This window comes from Peromyscus californicus, unplaced genomic scaffold, assembly GCF_007827085.1.
Source record: "Peromyscus californicus insignis strain IS unplaced genomic scaffold, ASM782708v3 Scaffold_12__1_contigs__length_115047231, whole genome shotgun sequence".
NCBI classification, from domain to species: Eukaryota; Metazoa; Chordata; class Mammalia; order Rodentia; family Cricetidae; genus Peromyscus; species Peromyscus californicus.
The window spans coordinates 56,470,427-56,477,937 of NW_026294413.1; the positions used below are offsets into that span (position 1 = coordinate 56,470,427).

General features: G+C 43.3%; 1 long non-coding RNA gene across 1 annotated transcript; it reads left to right on the forward strand.

Annotated features, from left to right (window-relative positions):
- The first annotated feature begins 1,268 nt into the window (after positions 1-1,268).
- LOC128107905 (uncharacterized) lies at positions 1,269-5,027 on the forward strand. The gene is made up of 3 exons (XR_008217244.1): positions 1,269-2,505; positions 3,484-3,680; positions 3,771-5,027. It is a non-coding gene; the product is annotated as an uncharacterized LOC128107905 (long non-coding RNA).
- The last annotated feature ends 2,484 nt before the right edge of the window (positions 5,028-7,511 follow it).

Consider the following 7,511-nt stretch of genomic DNA (forward strand, 5'->3'; position numbering starts at 1 on the left):
TTCAACCACCTTTTTGTACGTGGCTTTCTTTTGTAATTCTATTCTTGTTTGTACATTTAATAAGCCTCATTTGGGAGAGAGGTCAAAGATTTTGCTCAAGTGGACAAAAGGGTTCAATCCCCCAAGGAAACTGTGCACAAACCCATGAGGAGAAGCAGTTAAAACAGGTCTGGTGCACAGCTGTTCCTTGATATCCATGGGTCCCATTGGTTCCGTGATCACCAAAGATGCCAAACTATAGATGCTCAAGTCCCCGCCCCATTAAAATTTATTTTTAATTTTTTTTTTTATTTATGTGTATGTACATGTTGGTGTATGTGTGCCAAATGTAGTGCAGGTGCCTGTTCGGATCAGAAGAGGGCACTGGATCCCTTGGTTCTAGAGTTGCAGGTGGTTGTGAGCTACTAACATGGGTTCTGGGAGCCAAACTTAGACCTCTGCAGAAAGTACTCATAAGTGATGAACCATCTCTCCAGCCCCAGATGCCCTAGCCTTTATGTTTAAAAAAAAAAAAAAAAAAAAAGCTATCCAGCTACACACATTTTGTTGATCACGTCTAAATGACTAATAAGATCTAATACAATGTAAATGATATATGGAAATAGTTGTTATACTGGGTCACTTGGGAAATTATAACAAAGTATCTGTACCTCTCAGTTGGTTAGAATCTCCTAGTGTCCTGTGTCTCCTTTGGCCTTGCATGTTTTATTTTGTTGTTTTTTTTGAAACACAATCTTACCTAGAAACTTAACACATTCATTAGATTTTTAAAATTTATTTTTATTTTACCTGCATTGGTGTTTTGCTATGGGTGTCCGGTCCCCTGGAACTGGAGTTACAGACAGGTGTAAGCTGCCATGTGGGTGCTGGGAATCGGACCTGGGTCCTCTGGAAGAGCAGTCAGTGCTCTTAACCACTGAGATATCTCTCCAGTCCCCCATTAGATTAAAAAAAAAAAAAGAGTCCTGACTGGCTCAGAGGTTAAGAGCACTGGCTGTTCTTCCAGAGGACCTGAGTTCAATTCCCAGCAACTACGTGGTGGCTCACAGCCATCCATAATTAGATCTGGCGCCCTCTTCTGGCCTGCAGACATACATGCCAGCAGAACACTGTGTACATAATATATACATATATACATACATACATACACACACACACACACACACACACACATATATATATATATATATATATATATATATATATATATATATATCTTAAACAAAAAAAAATGTAAAGGCTCCTGACTTAAGTTGTAAGCGGTAAAATGCTGATTGCCCACCAGCCTCCTCACTCTCCATTGCTGCTGGAGATTTGCTCCATTTCAGGCACAATTTAGTCTCAAACCCATTTTTCAACCCACTCCTTTTTTTTTTTGTGACTCATTCTTTTATTTATTTTTTTATTTTTTTTAGAAGCATAAATATTTGTAACAAAGGAGTTTGTGTACAGTGTCGAAAAGCTACAACTTCTTGTTAAATTCACATTTGCACTTCTCCTTTTTAAACAAGCATTGATAGCCATTATTTTATACAGATATAGTCATGTAAATACATCGAGTGCAGTGGTCCGTCAGCATTTTCCACTTCAATGTTTTGTTTTTTTTTTACATAAAAACAGGTTATAATTCCAAAGTCCGGAGTTATTTGAAACTGGAAAATATTTTCTCTGTAGAAAATAGTAAAAATGGTAACATTTCCCAATAAGCCCTTTTAAGCCAAATATTAGCTGAATTATACATATAAATATTGATTAGATTCTGGGATACAGAAGAAACCTATCTTCATCTGTTCAGAGAGCTATGTTTTACTTGTTGTATAAGTGAGATTCCTATTCAAATTCCCCTTCACTGTTTGATTTACAGCAGACATTTTTCTATAGGCTAATCCATAATCTAAAAAGATTTTAGTCTCCCCTCCTTAAAGTACAGCCAGCATCTCCTTTCATCAGCTTGATACGGTACAAATTCTTATCCTAATAGTGAAATGTTTCACTAAAGCACACCCAGTGATTGGGCAAAACCAAAACTTATTCTGAGCCACAGTCATCCTAGGGTCCTCCCTGCTAGGTAGCCTCCCTGGATCTGTGGAATGTAGTCTGATTGTCCTTTGCTTTATATCTAGAATCCACTTATGAGCAAGTACATACTATGTTTGTCCTTCTGAGTCTGGGTTACCTCACTCAGGATGATATTTTCTAGTTCCATCCATTTGCCTGCAAATTTTATGATGTCATTGTTTTTCTCTGCTGAGTAGTATTCCATTGTGTATATGTACCACATTTTCTTAATCCATTCTTCAATTGAAGGGCATCTAGGTTGTTTCCAGGTTCTGGCTATTACAAATAATGCTGCTATGAACATAGTTGAGCATGTATCTTTGTGGTATGATTGAGCATTCTTTATTGAATGCACAGACGCAGAACTAACAGGTACAGGGGATCAACTGGCCTTCATAGATGGCATCTTGAAGAAATGTCTTCTGGGACATGAAGATAGCTCCACAGGTAAGCATTTTCTGCAGAAACATGAGGAAGGCCTTTGTATACCCCCAGAAACCACATAAAAGCCAGACAAGTGTAGTGGCCCATCTGTGGTTCCAGCAGAGTGAGGGAGCAAAGATGGGGGATCCCTGGGGAAAGCTGGCTAGACTTTGTCTCCACATGTAAGGTGGAGAGTGGTCAAGGAAGATGCCTGCCATCAACCTCAGGCATGCATGCACACATACACACACACACACACACACACACACACACACACACACACACACACACACCCATTCCACATAAGTAAAACCATGAAAAGAAATGCCTTTACTTTGATGCTTAAAACCACAAGCTGTTGTCTCTATTCTGCCAATGCAGCGGTTAGACCATGCTGCTTGAATCCTTGGGGGCTGCAAGCGAGTATATCTCTGGCAGCTATGGAAAATGAGGAGACTGACAGGCAGTCAGCACTTTACCTCCTACAACTTAAGTCGGGAGCCTTCCCTTTTATCTAGTGTTTTTAGATAAGATTGCATTAAAAACAGCAACAGCAAAAGAAAAGAAAACAAGCAAGGCCGTAAAGAGACACGTGATATCAGGAGATCCCAACCAAGCGAAGGCCACTGTGGTTTGTACTATGGATTGGGTCATAGAAGGAAGTAAGCAGTCCCCACTGAAGGGGGCTACCAGACTGTTGGTCAAGGAGTACTAACATAGGTAGGGCCAAGGTACCCACAGAAGACAGTATACATTGGGTCCTTACCACCCACAGACCCAAAGCAGGAAAGGGAGAGGACAGCTGAGGTCCAGGGAGGATGAGGTGATAGAAAGAGTGCCTGGCAGCCGTGGAAGCCTCTGTCTTTACCCTCAGTGTTACTGCCACTGGCCAGGCAAATATAGAGTAGTTATGTAGAATAGGGAGTCAGCGCATTGGTCATATAGAAGAGACGGGGTGAGAGAGAGATCGATTGATTGATTGATTGATTGATTCCATTCTAGGGTAAGGATGGGAAAGTCTACATTCTCCCCTACCAAATCTCCAGTCAAGACCAGGGCCAGAAAGAAGCCAGCTGCTGGGGGCTGGGAAGTGTGGGAAGTGTGCTTGTACAACCTCACCGAGCTCTGCAGACTAGCTCAACAGCCTCCGACAGCCCACTGGACCCCACTGAGATGGGAAGGGTGACGCATCATAAAAGGTAGTCAAGGGTGGGGCCACCATATCATATACCAACCGTTCCTGAGCTTAAAGCCCTGGTCTTAAAAGTCACGGTGTCCTTCTGCCATAGCTACATACACGCTGGTGAAGGAGAGGCCACAGAGCTGCTAAACTACTTGTGACCTGTGTGGTCCATCCTGACCGAGCCATCACTGAAGAGGCTGAGATGCTGTGCGGTTTTGGCCAACTCTCGAAGCCTGACTGTAGAAGCTAAACCCCGATTCCCTGGGTAGCAAACAGTTTTGAAATAGGAACCCGGAAGAACCACGTGCTTCCCAGACCTCTAGCAAAAGGGCCTGCTATCGTATCTGTTCTCCATGCCAGTGTCTCACGTTCTCCTTCCAAGATGGGAGAGAAACAGGCTCTGCAAGTTTGTATTGTTGTTGACAGGCTCCCCTTCCGAAACTCCACAGAGGGTGGGGATAGACAGTCCCAGTGAGAAGCCCTGTGCCAAACTCCACATCCCCTCCCCCTGCCGGCCCCCACACCCAAGCTCCAGGCAGCCATCAAGACAAGTAACCCATGGAGAGGGTGGCAGGGACTTGGGTTTGATGTGCCAGCCATAGCATCATGACCCAGAGAGGTATGACAGCGAGGACAGAGGCTGATCGGAGAAAGGACCTTGCAGCCAAGTAAAAGGCATAGAAAGAAGCTTACCTTTCTCCTTCCCACACGTTCTCACTCTAACCTTTTCATCCTCCTCTTCGAAAAATGCTTTAGGAAGAACGCAATTTCTTTTGATATAAGGTTTGAGAAACATTCGAATGATGCCCCCTGCTGCTTCTTATGGGGGTGGGGGGTGGGGGGAAACAAAGGATGCTGGGCAGATCTCCTGTCAGGAGCCATTGAAGAGATTTAAAACGTCTCGGGGCCTCTGAGCACGTCCCGAGACACGGATGTCAGAAAGCGGGATACTGAGGAAGCAAATGTGGCCGAGCAGCATCCTGCACGTCAGCTAACACACGAACAGAAGGAAGTGCTACAAAGCAGAGGAAGCTGCAAACAGGGATTGGACAAAAACGAGGGATGCAAATGCCAGTCGACGGCAAAGAACTAGGAAAGGGAACGAAGAAGGGGTTGGAGAGGCGGCTGGGTAGCTAAGAGCGCTTGTTGCTCTTTCAGAGGCCCCGAGTTCAGCACCAAAGTCAGGCCGCTCACAACTGCTCATAACTCCAGTTCCAGGGGATTCGGTGACCTCTTCTGACCCCTGTAGGCACCTGCAGATATGCTACACGTATACATGAGCACTGCACAGGCACGTACACACACAAAATAAATAATTAAGTATCTGAAAGTAAATAAAAGGAAAAACTAGCCGGGTGGTGGTGGTGCACGCCTTTAATCCCAGCACTCGGGAGGCAGAGCCAGGCGGATCTCTGTGAGTTCGAGGCCAGCCTGGGCTACCAAGTGAGTCCCAGGAAAGGCGCAAAGCTACACAGAGAAACCCTGTCTCGAAAAACAAAAAAAAAAAAAAAAAAAAAAAAAAGGAAAAACTAAAATCCAATTATGAAGATCAACTTGGTATTCCTATCCAAAAAAAAAGCCAATACAAAACTGCAAAAATCATAAACCAAATATAAAGAATAGATTTTCCAGTCTCTGCAATAACACAAAAGAAATAAGTGACAAGAGGGCTGGAGAGATGGCTCAGAGGTTAAGAGCACTGGCTGCTCTTCCAGAGGACCCGGGTTCAATTCCCAGCACCTACATGGCAGCTCACAACTGTCCAGAACTCCAGTTCCAGGGGATTTGACACCCTCACAAAGACATACATGGAGACACAGCACCAATGCACATAAAATAAAAATAAAAATTATTTTAAAAAAGAAAGATAGGTGGCAAGATGAAAAGCATGTACAAAGACCCGACAAGAGGAAAGCCTTACATTGCAAGGGCAGTTGGCTTGCCTCAGATCTGAAGGACCAGCCAGAAACAAGAAAACAAAAGCAGAATCCTAAATATCACCCGATCAGTGAGGCCTGTTGGATTTTTCCACCAAGGGATGGCATGGGGTAGTAGCCGGCAGCTCAAACCCTACAACAAAGTGGACCACGTTCAAAATCCCCTTTGTTCTTCCCTTCCTACAGATCCCTCACCCGCAAACCCGACGGGTCGTTAATGCCGTACACAGACACTTCACACTGTCTGTGATAATAATTCATCAGCATTTAGAGGGGCTCTCCAAAAACCCAGTGAAATGAGTGTCAAACAATAAACTGTAAGTACTAGTGACAGAATGTAAAGATACCGAGATTGTAGAAAAAGAAATCTTGTAAGCATTGGTGGGCGGGCAGCGTGGGTGGGGGGGACCTTAAAGGGAAGAAGGTAGCTTGTCTTCAACTTCTCTCAGGAAACCACATGACTGAGAAGGTGTTAACTATTAGTTTTATGGAAGCACAATAGTTAAGATGCACTCAGTCAAGTTTTAACATACACACACACACATACTTGTAGCAGGACTTTCTTTGTACTGCCAGCTCCCAAATAATGACATGGAGACTTCTTACTAAGTATGAAAGCTTGGCTTTAGCTTAGGCTTGCTCCCAACTAGCTCTTAAAACTTAACCCATTTATATTAATCTACATTCTGTCATGTGGCTCATTACCTCTCCTCCATACTGTACTTTGAATCTCTCTGGAGAATCTTGCCTCTCTTCTTGCCAGAGTTCCTACTTCTTCCAGAAGTCCCACCTATCCTCTGCCTAGCTATTGGCTGTTCAGCTCTTTATTAAACCAATCAGAAGGTGCTTTGTCAGAGACACATCTTCACAGTGTATAAAAAAGATTATCCCACAACACACACACACACACACACACACACACACACACACACACACACACACACACGGCTGCAAGATGGCTCTGTGAGTAATAGCACTTTCCATACAAGCCCAATGATTTGAGTTCAATTTCCACAACCCACATGGTGAAGAAGAAAGTTATTCTCTGACTTCCTGGTAGCATTTTCATATGTATTTTTTTTTTAAAAAAGGAGAGAAGCCAAAATTCATTCCAAGTGAGAAAAAATTTATAATCCTTAAATAATTGTGAAAAAAGACATGTAATTAGTTTAAAGGTAAACATCTTAACAAAAGAACTCAGAAACAGGATGGCATACAAGAATGTTTAAAGGATTAAGTATGCTAATGCCAACATCCTCTTTGAGGATAAAACCATCTCCTAAAGCCAAGATATTTCGTTATTTGAAGTTCTCATTAATAAAGTCAGAAAAGGGGGGGTCAGAATAAAAAAAGAAACAGCCTTCATTACTCAGAAAGGGGATAAGTACTAACAAACTCAATTCAATCATTAAAAATATTCAGAAATAACCAAAGTTGTGGGGTTCCTTTTGGGCTCACAGTGTGAGGGTGCAGTCCATCTGGGGGAGAAGGCTTTACAACAATTATGACTCCAGCTGTGACATCAGGAGCTTGAGGTGGCTGATCACGTTGTTAGACATGCACTCGGAGTCGCAAAGAAAGAGACCTAGGCAGCAATTGGCGTGCAGGGACAAGACAAACTACTTGATGCCTCCAGAAGAGCGAACACATGGAGCAGGCAGGGCATTTGGTTTTCATTCTAACTCAGGTGTTGGCTGGGTTTCCCTCTGTTTGCTGGGGTCCAGCCTCACAATCTTATTCAACTGGCTAGTCTGAAAAGAATTGGCCAAACAGGAAATGGAGGAAGGGAAAGGGGGTCACTGGTCCAAAGAGAAAAGGGTCACTGCGCCAGGCCATCAAATTCCTAGAATAGAGCAGTAAGCCTTTGTGTAAACAAAGGTTTTACTGGGTGGAGAGGATCCAAACATTTG